This window comes from Adiantum capillus-veneris, chromosome 21 (genome assembly GCF_014529385.1).
Source record: "Adiantum capillus-veneris isolate H3 chromosome 21, ASM1452938v2, whole genome shotgun sequence".
NCBI classification, from domain to species: Eukaryota; Viridiplantae; Streptophyta; class Polypodiopsida; order Polypodiales; family Pteridaceae; genus Adiantum; species Adiantum capillus-veneris.
The window spans coordinates 69,965,608-69,984,735 of NC_140951.1; the positions used below are offsets into that span (position 1 = coordinate 69,965,608).

General features: G+C 40.2%; 2 pseudogenes; one reads left to right on the top strand and one right to left on the bottom strand.

The window, feature by feature from the left end:
- Positions 1–1,322: 1,322 nt before the first annotated feature.
- On the bottom strand, positions 1,323–7,508 carry LOC147431126 (uncharacterized; annotated as a pseudogene).
- LOC147431127 (uncharacterized) lies at positions 2,168–3,313 on the top strand (annotated as a pseudogene).
- Positions 7,509–19,128: the final 11,620 nt, after the last annotated feature.

Here is a 19,128-nt window from a genome sequence, read left to right on the forward strand (position 1 = left end):
TCAATACCTCTCCACAATTCTTGAAGATCATCGATAAGAGGAGCTAAATAAACATTCAAGTCTTTAACTTGTTGTTTTTCGGGAATCAAGAGTGAGAGCATTAAATGTTCTTTCTTGATGCTGAGATATGGGGGTAGGTTATAATTGATAACTACCACCGGCCATGTAGACCATTTACTTGATTTCATAGAAAATAGATTCACACCATCCAATGCTACACCAATCTTTAAATTGCGTGGTTCTTTTGCAAAATCTGGCCATAGCGTTTCAATATGCTCAAATGCAGGACTATCCATTGGAATTCGCATTACTTCATCTTTGCTCTTGTGCTCTGCTCCCCATATCATAAGATTAGCTAGTTTGGGACTTTGAAACATATGTTTTATACGTGGAGCGAGGGGAAAATGTCTCAACACCTTTCTAGGGACCTTACCTTTCTTCTGTTTATAACGAGAAGTTTGACATTTTGGACACGACATATTGTCCTTGTACTCACCTCTATATAAAATGCAATCCTTGGGACATGCATGTATAGAAGAATAGTCAAGTCCAAGACTACTTTCATCCTTTTCACCTCATCATTTGATGTAGAAAGGATATTGCTTGTCGACAAGAACTTCTGAGAGAGTAGTCTGCAAGTTGAACAAAAACTATGATCAATAAAAATCACAAAAGTTTAGAATTCTAGCAAAAAAATATGTTGTATTCGTACATACTTCAATAGTGCTGAAGTAGATACATTACTCCATCCAAAACGATTCTTAAGATTAAGTATAAGTAAGCTTGCACTTAGTCGTGTTAGCTGGCTTCCTGTGTAGATATGCTTTAGAGCTTCTTCTCGAAGATATTTCTCATTTTTAGGAATATTTGTACTATCATTTTGATACCAATCCTAAATAAAATCAGCCATGCCATCGTCATTATCAAAGATATCAGCACATCCATTAAAATCCTTTGAATATTGTTCTTTAAGTCTTGCATACGTGTGAGGATCACTTCTGCGTAGGATCCTCATGCACTCTATAGACATGTGAGATACGTCATGTGGATGTTGGTTTGCGACATTATCAATGTCATAATCCGGAATCTGCATAGGCAAAGAAGATTGTATCATTAGCATGTTTAGACAGGTACACACATATAAGTAGCACTTTTCCTTATAATTGAAATTGCACTTTGTTACACATGTACAAACATTAAAATAAAAGACAAGACGATCATCACAATAAATCCGAGATAAAAGAAACAAGATGTAAATTAAAGTGTAAAATTAGGATACAAGAGTCCAAAATAACATTAATAATTTGTATACAATGAAGTTTTTAATCATAATTCGTTAAGGGTGCTCACGGAGGTCTACGCCATCCATAGTTTACTAACAATTCATCACCAGCCCGTAATGGTCTGATAGCATTGACAACAATATATCGTGGTACAACCCTACTCATATGTCCTGGTTCATGACTATTCTCACACTCCACAAATGTGCAATTGGTTCTTGCACTCATCCCTCGACTACTGTTGATTAAACCTGCTATGTTTCCTTGAGAGTAAGGTCTTCCATCAACACAGAGTCTTTGTCCTTCTGCATGTATAATCCCTCTATAAAAAAGAGAGGCTGCATTGAGACATAAACCATATGTGCTCATTCTCTGGATGTAACGAGCAAGCCGATGCCATGGACCCCATCTATATATAGGTCCACAAAAAGACATAAGGGTGACCTCTGAATGAGGGGGAACGTGCAAATCTTGTGCAATAAAGAGGCCTTGTCCTGCTCCACTGATGGTGGACGGAACAATCATGTAGCGATTGCCCCAAAAGCTAAAAACAAATCCATCTAAAGGAAGTGATCCTCCCTGCCATCCTCCGTATCGCTTTCGATCGTACGTCTGTACTAGAGCTTGCAAATGAGTAGGCAAGAGGTGATGTACACTCGTCTCAGCATCCAAAGCAAGAGGTAGAGGTTGCCGAGAAACCTCGAGCTGCAACTGATAAATGACTTGTTGGTGTCGTGTGCGAGGGACATGTGCACCACTAATAGTGAAGTCATCCTCCTCATCAAGTGAAGGAACCTACATATATAATAGGTTCTATTACATATCAATTTTTTGTTAATAAAATTTCAATTTGAAAATAAGAGAGATCAGTCACATACCATAGGTCGATGTTGCTCCTCAGGAGGTGGTTCTCGCTCAAAAGTACCATAAGTCATCTGATGTGGAAAACACTCCCGTCTAGGTCTCCGATATGTGCCACAACAACGAGTGCACCAACATATAATAGACTCGTCGTAGTACAAATCATCATAAACGGGTTCATTTGCATCCCGATCACGAGTAGTTGGGGGTGGTGGTGTACCCTCTGACCGATCCGAATCTAATTTGCATTTAACATAAAAACAAGAGACATTTATCAAATGAACAAAATAAGAACTCAATAAAAGTAACATAACGTTGAAATCTAACAAGTCTTACAGTATACTCTAATGCTTATTCTAATGAAAAAATAAGCAGACGCTACTGTTTGGTGGAGACAAACAAGAGGAAGGCATCTATTTGCAGGGAGACATGGCAGAACTACCGCAAGGAGATGCGCTTACGCATCACTTTTCCTCAGCAGAAGGTGTGTGTTTTTGCCAACATATACTAGAATTATTAGAAACTTATCTATTATACGATTCTCTAATGTATGTTATTTTATATAATCAAATCTACATAGGAGGCAGCATGAAAGAGAGTGGCTAGTGGTCACACATCTAGACTAGGCCGGATGGGACGAGACGGATTCGTGGCCACATTTGTGAGTATAGACCCTTCAAATTTGAACTTTCAAAGCTAATATTAGGGAATGAAGTTTACAACAAGTCTTTGGTTTTGTCTTATTGCAGACCAAAGACTATGGTCGTCCACCTACGATGCAGGAGATAGAGTAAGCTACGTACTACGGCTACCGGGCTTTGTGCACGATACTTTCTGACAGGCCAAATCCACTTGTGAGGATGATTGTTTATTTTGTACTTTGTTTTCATGCAGATTGTAATATGTTGCTATTTGATTTCACTACTAATACATGAGCAACATGGCGAGGCCGATCCAGCACAGGTGGCTCGACAGGAGGCAGAGGGGCGACGCCGAGAGGCTGAGAGGAGAGGCAATCCGGTCAGTGATGACAGACCTAGGGACGTGGTTGGAGATATCCACAGTCGTAGTGCCACGGGTGAGATGCTGATGGAGATGACACTGCTGGTCACCACACGGATGCTAGTGATTGTTCTGGTAGTGAGCACGGCTCATATAGTGATAGAGACTAGGGATTTGTTTGTTGTATATTTGAGGATGGAGATGAGACTCGTTTTGTATATGCGGCTGATGAGAGTAGATATTTGTTTTGTATATGCGCTGATGAGACACGTTTTGTATATTCGCTGATGAGACTCGTTTTGTATATGCGTTTTGTATATGAGCTGATGGAGATGAGACACTTGTTCTATATGTAAAAACCACGAGAGTAGATATTTTTTTGGATCCCTAACTCAATTAAATCTTGTTGCTTGAACCCAATCTTGATTTTTTTGTCGTGCAAAATCTCTTGAAAATTTTAAGTCCTATACAAGCACATTGAAACCAAGGTTCTAGGTGCTCCAACTATGTCCATACCATGTCTTTTAACAATTCTAGTTGATCTACGTGCAAAGTTTGAGGATTTTAATGTGTTTGTCTCAAAATGTCAATATCAAACTTTTGTCATAATTTTCTACAAGGTCTATTCATTTTTATTTTAGCTTGTAAAGTCAATGTTTTGAAAACATCAACCGTAGTCTTACAAGGGTCCACTTGATGAGTGTAATTCTTGACCATGATAGCTTCCAAAATGCAAGATTATATTTTTAAAAGATCCCCTAGTTGACATGTTTGATCACATTAAGAGGGTTTTCTTAAATGTATTGTCTAATGCAAGTAGCATTTAATATAAATGTTTCAAAAAGGGACACCTAAGTGTTCTGTTTTGGTACCAAACTTGTGTTGAAACGTAGTTTATTTGTTTTTACATTAAGAAAAACAAAACGTGGTTGGTCGATGTGTCATTTTTCAAGTTTACAAATATTTTTCTATGTCACACTCTAATATTAACAAGCTTTTGATTTCCATAGTTTCTGCACAGATATGAGAATATACGATACTTATCAGATTCTACGTATCATGTATAAAGTCGGGTACCAAGTACAAAGTACCAAAGTATTGGGTCTGAACTATGAGGTATCAAATTCTACGTACCAAATCAGAATATATACTACGTACCAAGTACCAGATATCAGAACATACGCGGCGCATCAAATTCTACGTACCATGTACCAAACCACAAAGTACCAAGTACCAAATCTAACACAAAAATGTTTTCTTTGTTTTTTTGTTAATTTATTGATCCATGTACTTCAAAAGTGCACCAAAAATTAGCACCGTAGTTTATTCGTTTTTACATTAAGAAAAACAAAACGTGGCTGGTCAATGGGTCGTTTTTTAAGTTTACGAATATTTTTCTATGTCACACTCTAATATTAACAAGCTTTTGATTTCCATAGTTTCTGCACAGATTTGAGAATATACGATACCTATCAGATTCTACGTATCACATACAAAGTCGAGTACCAAGTACAAAGTACCAAAGTATTGAGTTTGAACTATCAGGTATCAAATTCTATGTACCAAATGAGAATACATATTACGTACCAAGTACCAGGAGTCAGAACATACGCGGCGTATCAAATTCTACGTACCATGTACCAAACCACCAAGTACCAAGTACTAAATCTAACACTAAAAATTTTCTTTGTTTTTTTGTTAATTTATTGATCAATGCACCGTGTGACCAAGGGATACAACTCGCTGAGAGCTCACAACCTTCGTCGATTGGCGAGCTCCATAGTATGCAAACATGCCCATCCACGAGGGGGGTGCTTCTGCAAGCCCTAATAGATGTCCATGTTTTTTAAGTCTAGAAGCGTTGTTTTTATGTTATGATCTATTTTTGACATGCTTATGATTCTCTAGTTTCTTCATAAGTTTTGGATTCTACGCTACGCATTCTAATATCCCAATCTAGTCGAGCATCAAATAACAAAGCAACAAGAGTGGGATATGTGTGTTTACCAGAATTCATCCTTGCCGTTGAAGTAGTTATCTGAAATTCCATGCTCACTGATCCAATCAACTTTCGCACATTTTTTAACAAAAAATGAGATGTCCCATAAGAGACGATGCGTCGATGCTACAAGCGTGGCATAAGCATCAATAATCGATGCTTTATTCAATGCTACAAGCATGGCATAAGCATCGAAAGGCGATGCTACAGTCCATGCTACAGACGATGCTAATAGCGATGCTACATGCCATGCAAAAGGCGCTGCTACAACCGATGCATAAGCGACGATAAGTCGATGCAAAAAGCCATGCTATGGTAGTGGCATATGTGACATACAGTAGCGACGTCTCTAGCGACGCATCTGACCCTTGCTTAAGCGACGTTTATTCATTGCTACAACCGTCGCTAACCACCCCCTTGGCTAGTAGTGGGCCTCGATGATGTAATTCTTTCTTTCATAATCTTGATCATCCCAAATATCCATTAAAGATGGCCAAATTGAACTGTACATAGTTGCATGGCCTTTTCGACTCTATTTGCCACAACAACCCCATACTTGCTCTTGTACACCTTGCTAGGATCATGCTCGTGCGATCCCCAAGGTGTACGTGGTGTGCCAATCAATGAACTATCTCTTGAAGAGAGTGGTGGATGCTCTCTCGGTGGTGTGGATGCATCGATAAAACCACTACCACAACAACCACTGCCTCGAGAACGACACCTACCTCGTCTCAAAGAAGAATCGCTATCGGTGTAGGGGGAATAGTCGACTGAGGTGTAGGGATGGTGGGTGAGGGGGCACACTAGTCCTAGGCGTAGGGGCATCCGTAGTAGGTCTAGAGAAACCGGCTCCTTAAAGGTTTTATGCGTAAGCAACCTACACTGGTGTGAACTGTGACAAAAAGGAGCCCATTTGCTCGGGTGACATGCCGGCCAGAGTGATAGGAAAAATAAAACTAGGAGAGTATGTATCTTTGTCATTGGCCATGGCTATAGATACACAAATAACATAGATACAATACATTAGTTTACAAAAGAAAAGCTTAAGAAATGCAAATAACAAAAAAATAAAACTGCAACACAACTCATTATATCTATCTAGTGTTGTAGACTAATTAAAAGAGTCTTACAAAAGAGTTCCTATAAAAAATCAGTAGTCAATCTCTCATCTTCTATGAGAGCTGATGCACCAAAGATGTCTATCTCAATCTGTACTTTTGCATCTTTGTCATCAAACTCCACTTCTTCATCGCTCTCCGTATCAACTTGTGCATCTGTATTTCTAGGTTCAAGCATCTGCTCAGCAATGACCTCCATCTCAAACTCCTCACTTACATCATCCGTTGGTTGTGCAATTGCTTCTTGAAGCTCTTCGACCTCAACTTCGAATCCTTCACACACTTGCTTGATCCGTGGAGAAACTTGAATAACATAAGCCAACGCGGTTTAGACAAATATTTTTCATCAGTTTCTCTCCATTGTGGATCTATTGTGAACAAAACTTGCTCACAATGCTGTGGAAGTACGAATGTATTTGCACATCTGTCCAGACCCGCCTAGAGTTTGCTTGAATGAGTCCACTCTTATCTTTGTGCAGGATGCATTAGGGCCACTGGTAATAACTTTGAACCACTTGACATAAAAAATAAAAACATCAAACTTCCTGAAGCTAATCTTCAAGATGTCTTGGATGTAGCCAAAGTATTCAAGCTGGCTAGTCTTTGTGTTCTCATCCCTAGCAGTACTTCTACTTTCTTGGATGAAGCTTTCCCTAACACCACTGCTGAAGGTGACCCTTGGTTTGTCTATCCATTGCACTCTAAAGTGTCTCCGATGCGATCACAAAGCTCCATATTTGTGATACTACAGCCACAAAATTGAAACAAACTTAGAGTTACTAAAGTAATGTGATCATGTGGACCTGCAAAAGGAAGTTTTGAAAGTATTTACATGTGAATCACAACCCCTTGACATCTCCTCTTCCTTTTCACTAATCAACACTCCATTCCTCGTTGCCTCTGAGATTGTTGCATCTAGCCACCACCCAGTCAGAAAGTTAGGCAATTTTTTAAGATGATCTAGAAAAGGAAGGTTTCTAGTGGCACCGTTGCGCTTGAATTGCAAGCAACTGTCAAGCGTTGTTGCTTTTCCCCTTCGTACCTCTCTAGCCGCTTTTGCATGATGTCTAAGTTGAGAAGAAAAAATCTCATAACCTTTTCTCGCATTGTGATATCCATCTTCCTAATGATGCCTTGTCCCTGCGGCTCATCCCCTATCACCTTGACGTTGACCTCAGTAGTCCACATTTGGGACATCTTTGGATCAAATTGAGCCCAAAAATTCACTGATGAGCTTGTACAAGCCATTCTTTGGCCATGCTACCCTCGGGATGAGCCCTTTGACGAACAAACCCCTTTTAAGTCTTTATGAATCTCTCCAAGAAGAACATCCACTTGCTATACACTACCCTAGAAATTGCAACTTCATCGACCACATGCACAAGTAGATGCATTTGGATGGTAAGAATGTTTGTTGGAAAGTACTTCTCCACCATACACACTGCTTCAATAGCATTTAAGCACGCTGCATCTATACTATCTTTTCTTATCTCTTTTGAATTGATCCAACGTACCAAATCACTGATTTTATAGATTGTTCTTCTAATGTCATCTGTTAGACAATCCTTTATGGCAATTGGTAAGATAAATTGTAAATATTTGTGCCAATCGTGTGACTTAAGACCACTAAGATTTTCATCTCTAGTAAAAGCCATTTTCAAATATCGCATGCACCCAGTGGGAGTCTTGAATGAAGATATAGTCTTCTTCACTTGTTTCTCTTCTGCACGACTCAAAACCCATGGACCCTTTGGTATAGCAAACTTTCCATTGGGTTTAAGTCGAGGCCACATATCTGGCATTCAACCCACAACCTATAGGTCATCTCTTTGGGCCTTGCATAAGATATCCCCCACATTCTTGAAGATGTGTATTGGGTCGAGCAGATGATTACTCAACAGGTCACTCCAATACGGGAGTTCATGGAAAATAAAAAGTCTTTTCATGCCACGTGGCTTGAAATCTCCCCTCTCTTGCCACATGTTTTTTGAATCGCTTGCTTTCAGTGCATGCATGTCATGTTTGCATATGTTTGGTCCATGTAGCTCATGTCCTTTAAGAAAAAATCTACCTATGCTCCTTGTAAATTGTCTTGCTCAAATGATTAGAGCGGCAAAAGTCAAGTCAAGGATCACATTTTGGACATGCATGATTGCTCGAGTAACTCAAGCCTGAAAAATCATAAAAATGAAATAAAAGCATTGGCATAGCCAAGAATAGCATATATGTGAGGGTTTCAAGATACTTACCCGAACACTCATCGAAGCCTGGCTAAACGTGCATGGTCCACGTGAAAATGCCTTGCACATGTATATTTCATCATCCCATTGGTTGTGACATGTCAACCACATCGATCCCTATCCACAAGATTTGGATCTCTTTTATAAGTGGTGCCAGATAGACATCCATGTTCTTTGCTTTGTACTTTCTTGGGACAATCAGTGACAACAACATATGGCCCTTATTGATAGCTAGCCATGGTGGATGTCATAAAACCTAATATCTAACCAACCCAAATGATTTTCTCATATTAAATTGATCATTTAATGTGGGACAATAAACGGGAACAAGGGTTAGAATATAGACATATGCTTATAGATCTATCTCTACACGGGGCCAATGATAAAGGGGTTTAAATGAGAGATGGTCTATCAAAGAGCAAGGCTAACCAATGAAGCTTAAAAGAAATTAGGGTTAGATTCATTGAAGACCTCCAAAGGTTAGTGTTAAATGTCCTTTGACCTTAGGTAAGCTAGGGTTGTCCTTGAGGTGGGAACCCGTCCCAAGCTTGAGGTGCTTGTCCTGCCTGATGATTGAGATGCTTGAAGTGCTTGATGATTGAGATGATTGAGGTGCTTGTCATGCTTGAGATTCTAGGGTTGTACTTGAGATTGGAACCCCACCCAAGCTTGAAGGGCTTAAGGACCGAGCTTGTGGTGAGAACTTGGCCCAAGGTTGAGGGGCTTGAGGTGTCACAAAAGTCAATATATATTCCTACAAGGAGGGGACGTTCCATGCAAGTAGGGGGGGTGGTTGCTTGACCACTCTCTCTCCCAAAGGGCACCCCTTGCTCAAGAGGCAAGTAGGACACATGCCAAGCCCCTAGCTAGGTTACCCTCAAGGAGTGTCCAAAGCCTATTGGTTGGCCTCCCAAGGGGTCCAACGATAATTAAGTAGATTTAATTAATTGTTTTTGCATTTATCAAGTCGTCTCTCTTAAAGGGGAAAGGGGGACACTTGTCCCAAGGCTATCATGCTTGCTTGATATGCATCCTGCATGTGATTGACCAGGCTTCGTAGGGTCCAATGAGCTTCAAGCTTGTGCTAGAAGAGGGGGTCGACCAAAGCAAGAAGGGGGCATGCTTGAGGGGTATACTCTCCCACACTCACTCACACACACTCTCATTGTGTGAAGTGCAAAGTGCAAGAGCTCCATCTCTTTCTCTAAGCTAGTAGAGAAGTTGAGAGCCTACACCAACACTCTAATTGGCTTTGGAATGCAAATCCAACCAAGAGCCATGCCTCAATGTTTAAGCTTTCCATTTTCTCCATCTTCATTACTATGCTATTATGTATGCTAGCAAGAAGAGTGATAATAAGTGAGGAACTAATTATTTCTCCTATGAAATGTTTCTTCTTCCTCTTCCCTACCCTCATTCCCTGCTTGCTCTCTCCACCTTTGAAGGTGTTTGAGGCCGTGGGAGTGAGGCTTGGGATAGTTAATGCTTTCCACAAAGTTTATGCTATGCTCGTGATGCATGAAGCTTTTCATCTTCATTGCATCACCTAGGTCACAACAAGGAACACAAATATTGTATTGTACCAAGTCTCCCTTGTTGGGAGAAACTATAATACAAATGCCTATTGAAGGGGAGACCGACTCCACATAAATCCGGTCCTCAACTGTTGTCATGTTCTCTAAACTCTCTCTCTCTCTCTCTCTCTCTTGCAAAAGTATTGTTCTTTACAAGTTAACTAAATGCTATGTTTATGTTGCTACCATCAATTAAGTTCACCCTCTATGCTCACAAAGTAATTACACAAAAGTGCTTCTTCTAATTTTCACTACTCTCAAAGTTCATAGGCCATTTCCATTACATTGGTATCAAAGCATTTGATTTCTCTTTTCTTGCTTAAGAGAGAGGTCCTTAAGTAGCCTATAAATGGTTGATTTTGTTAATTATACTAGGGTAAGTGGGACTGGGATCTATTATTGGTTTTGTTGAACCCACTATGTGGGATAGGGTGTACACCTCAAGATCTTTGGACTTAATAATCGGGTCTTTTTAGACTTGCTTTACCATTATTGAGCCATAAGAAGTCCAAAAGGAGCTAACCCTCGACAATTTTGCAATATTAGACCCACTCCACTACTCTCTATAATTAACCACTTTGAGCCGTGGGTGTAGATACTTAAGTGCCGATTTTCAAAGGCTAAGAGTAGTGGCAACTAAGGTTTTGAATTGCCAAAGCATACACTAAGTAAGTACATAGATTTTCTTAACATGGTTGACAATAACCAAGAGAGCAAAATGAACATTGATAACTTTGATTTTGCACATGAAGATGGTAATGATGATGCCCCCATGTTTTTCAATTATCTTGTTACTAGGTTGCAGCAAGCTATGGGCAACCTTGCTTTGCAAGCCAAAGTTACTCAACAACTTTGTGTTTATGGTATTTCCCTTCCTCTCCAAGAGGAGAGAGAGCTTAGGAGGCCTCTTGAAGAGACCCACAAAATAAGACTCTCTCCCATACGAGAGGAGGAATCCAAAGAGCAAGAAAGTAATGAAACTTTAAGTTACTCTGAAAATGTGGCTCCACAAAGACAACGGTCTAGACAATCGCCAACTCCTCCCAAGAGAAAACGTTCAACCCATAATCGTTCTTCTCGTCACTCCAAAAGGGAAGAGAGGAAACAAAGGAAGAAAAGGGCAAGAAATAGGTCACCCTCTTCTCCTTCTTCTTCACCTTCCTCCTCTTCCAACGAAAGCTATGGCTATTCTCCTAGAGAATACAAGAGGGGAGGACATCGCAAATCATACCCTGCATGGTGAAGGTCACAAAAGCTCAAAAAGTTCAAAGAGGGAGAAATGAGTATCTCTTTTCTCACCTATGATGGAACCTTTGGTGCCACTAACACAGTATTGGCCTTCATCCAACAATTTGATGCAGCCTTTGGAGACGAGGTCTTCACGGAGTCCTCTAAGCTATGCCATGTAGCTATGCACTTCCAAAAATTGGCTTGTCAATGGTGGTCTAGCCTTCGTGGAAATGGCAACGCTCAAAGACATGGAAAACTCTACGAGTTTCCATCATGAAGAAATTCCTTGCAAGCGATGCAAAGGACAAAGTGCTCACCAAATGACATAGTTTAAAGCTTCTCTCCCATGAGTCTACCCACAAATATGTAGACAAGTTTTGGGATTTACATCTCAAGACTACTGTCTTTCAAAAGATAGACTTCGCCGAGCAAAAGCAACAATTCTATGCGGGATTACCTGAAGAGATGGCCGAGTACGTCAACTCTCAATGGCCTACTTCTATCATCGAAGTAATCCACCACACCGTGTTTGCTTCAGCATCAATTTCAAACAAGGGTCTAGACGGAATGTCAAGCCCATGGAAAACAAAGATAAAAATGATGCAAAGGGGAAAACCAATGCCCAAAATTCTTCTTAAGGCAATTCCAACAACAACGACAACAATCAGTCCAAGGAGAATGGAGTTTACAAAGGTAAAAACAAACTCTTTCCTGAACATCTTGAAGCTTTTTTCAAGGACCATAAATGTTTTAAGTGTGGGGAGCAAGGACATGGCTATCGTTCTTGCCCCAAGAGAAATGCTCGCAATGAGACTCCTAGAGCTTCCACCATCGAAGCTCCAAAAGAGGATGCTCATTGCAAAGGTGCACAGCTCTCCTATGCTTGGGAAAAGGTAAGGGAGCATGATTCCTTCATCTTGTTTGATCCTCGCTCTACTCACAACTTCATGTCAACAGAGTTGGCCACCAAGTTGGACATTTAAGCTTTCAAGATGGGAGATGCTGTAACGACTGACACCACTTTCAATGGACAACGAGCCTCCGTTACTCCCTTGATTGGGAAGTTGAGGCTTCATGTCCAAATCTATGTCGACAAAGAATATTTTTTCATCTCTCCTCTCCAACAGGAGGACACTATCCTAGGGGCACCATGGTTCAACCGCATGGCTGCCAACATGAAGTTCCCTGAAATAAGCATCTACTTCACCTAGAGGGAAAAGAACATGTATATAGATGCTAGTGAGTCTGATCGCACTATACCACTTTTAAATCCTCTTGCTTTTGATAAATCAATGAAGAGCTCAATTTTTGCGTACATGATTTTTGTCAAGGAGTCCCTAAAAGGTCCTAATGTTTCATCAGATGTAAACGTTAGAAATCAAGAAGAGTTAGACTTGTCTAATTTTCTAAAAGGATTCCAAGATGTGTTCATTGATGATATCCCTATGCACTTACCTCTAGAACGAGGGGATGATGACCGTCAAATTGAGCTCCTACCAGGAAGCTCACAGCCTAACAATCCTCCTTATCAAGATTCTCAAGCTCAACAAGAGGAGTTCATGAGGCAAGTAAAAGAATTGGTTGACAAAGGGATGGTGAGGCCTATCTCCTCTCCCTTTTGTTCTCCAGTCCTTTTAGGGCAAAATAAAGATGGTACATATCGTATGTGTTTGGACTATCGAGCACTAAACCATATCACTATCAAAAACAAATTTCCTGTGCCTTGGGTAGAAGATCTATTTGATAAGCTACAAGGCTCTACCCACTTCAGTAGGATTGACCTTAAAAGTGGATAGTGGATGAATTATCCTAAAGACAGCATTGTGCACAACGTTTGGTTTTTATGAATATCTAGTCATGCCTTTTGGCTTGACTAATGCACCGGCCACGTTCAATCGAATAATGGAGAAAATATTTAGACCCTATTGCAAATTCACTGGAGTGTTCTTTGATGATATCATCATCTACTCCAAGTCCTTGAAGAAACACAAACAACATCTCCAAGTGATTTTTCAAGCATTGAGGGAGAACAAGCTTTTTCTCAACCAAAAGAAAAGAGAAATTTTCCTTCAAGAGATTCAATACTTAGGTCATATTATCTCTCAAGATGGTATCCAGATGGATCCATCGAATTTAGGGGTAGTAAAAGTATGGCGTAATCCAAGGAATCTACATGAGCTATGAAGCTTTATTGGACCATTACCTGACTTAACAAAGAAGAACGTTAAGTATTCATGGACTGCTAAGAAGAAAAAATCTTTTAACATGCTCAAAGAGAAGCTTACCTCCCAACCAGTCCTCATGCTTCCGGATCTTTAAAAGCCATTTGAGGTCCAATGTGATGCTTGTGGTGATTGCCTTGGAGCAGTCTTGCTTCAAGAAGGGCATGCCAGAGCATATGAGAGCCGAAGGCTCAATACAGATGAACGTGTCTTAGGCATTTATAAGAAAGAGCTTTTAGCTATTCTACATGCCCTAGACACATGGAAGCACTATTTATTGGGGACTCCATTTATTCTACAAACCGACCACCAAAGTCTCAAGAACTTCATGACACAAACCAAACTTTCCGACAAACAAATGAGGTGGGCAAATTTTCTTTCACAATTTAATTTCCATATTTCTCACATTGCTGGTAAGCACACACTTTGACGACGACTAAAAGTTAAGGTGGTGTCCATAGCTACTCACAAGGATCTATCTTCTATGATAGAAGAGTATGCTATTGACCCTGACTATTGATATATAATGTCAGCCCTTGCTTTGGGAAGAAAGAGGAAAAATTCACCTTGCAGGATGGTTATCTTCTCCACGAAAATAGTCTATGTGTTACCCACTCCCTTCATGATAAAGTCATGTATGAATCCCATGCTCCTCCCTATGCCGGGCATAGAGGCATTCAACCTACTCTCTGAGGAGTAGAGACATATTTCTATTGGCCTACCATGAAAGTGGACATACAAGAGTATGTTTCAAAATGTGTGGTATGCCAAAAGACCAAGTATGATAGAGGGAAGTAACCTGGATTACTCCAGCCATTGCCTATCCCAAATTCACCATGGAAGAGTATTTCCATGGATTTTATCTTTGGATTATCCAAGTCTATCCATGGGAATATGAGAATATGGACAATAGTTGACAGGTTCAACAATCAAGCACACTTTATTCTTGTCAAGGAGACTATTAAGGCACACCAAATGGCAACTCTCTTCATATCATAGATTTTCAAACACTATGAATTGCCAACATCCATCATGTTAGATAGAGATCCTAGAATGACTAGTAATTTTTGGAAAGGTCTCTCTGAAAATCTAGAAACAAGATTGAATTTCTCTTCGGCCTATCACCCACAAACGGATGGCCAAAGGAGATAGCCAATCTTATGATACTCGATCTACTAAAGACTTATGTTACCAAAGTAGATCAACACTCACAATGGGAAAAGTACTTACCTCTTGTAGAGTATGCATACAATAATATTGTACATACGTCTATGGAAAAAGCACCTTTTGAAATAATTGAGGGAAGTCCTAAAAGTCCCTTGCTACTTAAAGTATATGGAAAGATCTTCGCTGTCAATGAGTATAGCTGTGACCTACAAGAATCTTTTCAAAAGATTAAGGAGGCTATATCAATCTCTAAACAAAGGAAAAAAACTACTGCTGACAAGCACAAAAGGGCCTTAACGTTCAAAGAAAATGATTGGATCTTACTTAAGTTTCCTAAGGCTTGATTGAGGCAAACGACGGGCAAAATTTGTACGGGCCATCAAAAGTATTATGCTAAGCTATCAAAAAGATACTATGGCCCTTTCCAAATCTTGAAGCCCATCAATGAGATGGCTTATCAACTCAAGCTGCCCAACCATTGGCTCATACACAATGCTTTTCATGTGAGCCTACTTAAGCTCTATGAAGGAGAGCCACCAAGTGAACCAATTATTGAAGACCCTCCCAAAATCGAAGACCAAGAAGAGGTGCTACAACCCGAAGCTATCCTTCAGCATGAAGACAAGGTACTACGCCATGGTAAGATTATCCGACGGTATCTTATTAGGTTAAAAAATTATCTTTTTGAAGATGTTAGATGGATGCAAGGAATACATCTTAAGGATATTATGAACCTTGTCAATGCGTACAATGCCACATTAGAGTAAAGCAAATGTACAATTTTTTTAAATAACCCAAACACCAAATGTATTAGTCATCCATCTTGGAAAGATGTCGCAGGGTACAAAGGGACTCGCTAAGCAACATTGACTAATGACTAAGACTTTATCTCTTCTACCTCATAGTCGAGGACGACTATGATTTCAAGAGAGAGGTAATGTCATAAAATCTAATATCTAACCAACCCAAATGATTTTCTCATATTAAACCGATCATTTAATGTAGGAGAATAAATGGGAACAAGGGTTAGAATATAGACATGTGCTAACAGATCTATCTCAACATGGGGCCAATGGTAAAGGGGTCCAAATGAGAGATGGTATGTCAAAGAGCAAGGCTAATCAATGGAGATTAAAAGACCTTAGGGTTAGCTTAGGTTATTGCTAAAAGTCCTTTGACCCTTAGGTAATTAGCTAGGGCTGTGCTTGAGGTGGGAACCCGGCCCAAGCTTGAGGTGCTTGTCGTACCTCATGACTGAGATGCTTGAGATGCTTGAAGTGCTTGATGATTGAGATGATTGAGGTTCTTGTCATGCTTGAGATGCTAGGGTTGTACTTGAGGTGGGAACACAGCCCAAGCTTGAGGGGATTAAGGGCCGAGCTTGTGGTAAAAACTGGGCCCAAGGTTGAGGGGCTTGAGGTGTCACAAAAGAAAATACATATCCCTACAAGGAGGGGGTGAGCCATGCAAGTAGGGAGGGTGGTTGCTTGACCACTCTCTCTCCCAAAGGGCACCCCTTTCTCAAGAGGCAAGTAGGACACATGTCAAGCCCCTAGCTAGGTTACCCTCAAGGAGTGTCGAAAGCCTATTGATTGGCCTCCCAAGGGGTCCAAAAATAATTAAGTAGATTTAATTAATTGTTTTTGCATTTATCAAGTCCTCTCTCTCAAAGGGGAAAGGGGGACACTTGTCCAAAGGCTAGCATGCTTGCTTGATATGCATCATGCATGTGATTGGCCAGGCTTGCCGGGGTCCAATGAGCTTCAAGCTTGTGCTAGAAGAGGGGGTTGACCAAAGCAAGTACTAGGCATGCTTGAGGGGTATACTCTCCCTAGCAAGAAGAGTGTTAATAAATGAGGAACTAATTATTTATCCTATGAGATGTTTCTTCGTCCTCTTCCCTACCCTCATTCCTTGCTACGTGTCCAACCGTTAATGCTTTCCACAAAGTTTATGTTATGCTCTTGATGCATGAAGCTTTCCATCTTCATTGCATCACCTAGGTCACAAGGAACACAAAGATTGTATTGTAACCAAGTCTCTCTTGATGGGAGAAATTATAATACAAATGCCTATTGGAGGGGGACCGACTCCACATAAATCCGGTCCTCAACTGTTGTCATGTTCTCTAAACTCTCTCTCTCTCTCTCTCTCTCTCTCTCTCTCTCTCTCTCTCTCTCGCAAAAGTATGGTTCATTCCAAGTTAATTGAATGCTATGTTTATGTTGCTACCATCAATTAAGTTCACCCTCTATGCTCACAAAGTAATTACACAAAAGTGCTTTTTCTAATTTCTGCTACTCTTAAAGTTCATAGGCCATTTCCATTACAATGGAAGATTATAATTAACCAAGCAAATAGGCCATGTGCTCGATGATGAGCTCCGTAATCCAAATGGTTTACTCCATCCATTGCTAGACCAAAACGGATACATCGAGGCTCATCCATAAATGTATGCCATCTTTCCTCTATGTGATTTCATGCACAAGAGTCAGCACGTACCCGCATCACATCATCTATCGATCTAGTATTTGAGTGCCATTTCATCAAAGCGGCTATAGACTTGCACGTGAACATGCTCTTTATTCTTGGAATGATAGGAAATTATCGACGGACCTTTGCAGGGATAAATTTTCCTTATGTGTCCTCTCTAAACTTGTTTGATCCATAATTGGGACATTGTTCCAAATTTGCATACTCATTGCAAAAGAGTATACAATCATTAAGACACGCATGTATTTTGTAATAATCCAAGCCCAAGTTAGTAAAATATATTTTTAGCGATTGGACAGGTAGGGGGACCTCTGATTGCCTTTCGACAATGAGATTTACTTGTTAGACAACCTGTCATTATATCTACAAGTGAACACAACGATCAAATTTACCTGAAAAGCTTTGTGATGAAAAGCATTAGACCACCTATAGACAGACTGCAAATTAACAAAGAGGTACGGAGAATTGAGATTTTTGCACCATTGTAAAGCGGCATTAGACCACCTATAGACAGACTGCAGATTAACAAAGAGGTACGGAGAATTGCCAAAGAGGTACGGAGAATTGAGATTTTTGCACCATTGTAAAGCGGCATACATGCAAGCGTCTGCATCATCTTGCCCTCTTTATCGACATTGCTATCATGCCGTTGGTATGGATGGGATGATTGAGGTTGGTTTGCAGTGTTGCCTTGAATGTTGTCACCTTCTAAGTTTTCAATGATGGGATCCATGTCAAAGAACGCATGTAACATCTGCTCCATCTCAACTTCTTGAAATGTGTAATCGGGTATTGGTGGGGTGGACTCCGTCGATGACTATTTGTTTGATAATCTTCTTCTCTGGGATAAAATTGGAGCAATATTTACTTGTAGGGGTTGAAGTACTACCTGTGTACCATGAGACTGATAACGCAGATCTTGTAGTTGCTCTATGGGAAAGTGATTGTTATTGTGTATGTGCTGATCGTAAATTTTTGTTCTTAAGATATGAGGCTTGCAATGCGCACAAGGACACACCATCCTATAGTCCATACTTTATCTACCAATGATGCAAAAAATGAACAAATCACTCTTGTTATAAGTACACACACCTAACTACATGACAATGCATGACAACCTCATGTCCTCTAGCCATGCCTGATCCTCACACACCTCGGTCTATAGGTGCACAGAGATCAGTAGTAATGGGTAATAATATCGTCTTTATTGGTCAATGCCTATATATTAGGGTTTGACATAAGTCTATTTTTAAAACCTGTTTGCGTTTCTGAAGTCTATGTGCACTATTGAAGTCCATTTGCATCATTTTACTTTGTTTGTCGAAGTACATTTGCGTTTTAATTACAAGTACACAAGTCATTTTTGAAGATCGTTGCATTTTTTAAGTCCGTCTACGGTTTTTCTACCATTTGCCGCTAGCTCTAACAACCTCACATTCTCTAGACATGCTTGATCCTCGCAGATGTGAAGGAAGTCAATTTGGGTGACTCTGACAACCCTCGAGATTCTTTTGGCTGTATGATTGTGGGATCACCCAGTGTTGCTATACTAGATAATTTCTTTTATGTACTCTTTCAAGGATGTTTTTGGCTGGTCTTACCAAGGTTTGGGAGGGATCCCAGTAGAGCTAGGAGTCCACACTATCCCTAGTTGGGCTAAACCAATTAGAGGTAGAGCCTACAAGCTCAATCCCAAAGTATGTAGAAGCTCTCACACTATAGCTAGAGAAGGTGCACGAAGCATGTATCAACGTGTACGTGGAGCACTCTGAGTGATTGTCATTGATGGTCATAGATCCCAAGAAGTAATCAAATAAAGTCCATGTGTTGTGAACTACCATGCTCTCAACATGGTGACAATCCTTGATGACTTTCCAACACCTTTCACCGAAAAAGTCCTAGAAGATGTGCTCGGGCATATACTCTCATGGATGGTTTCAGT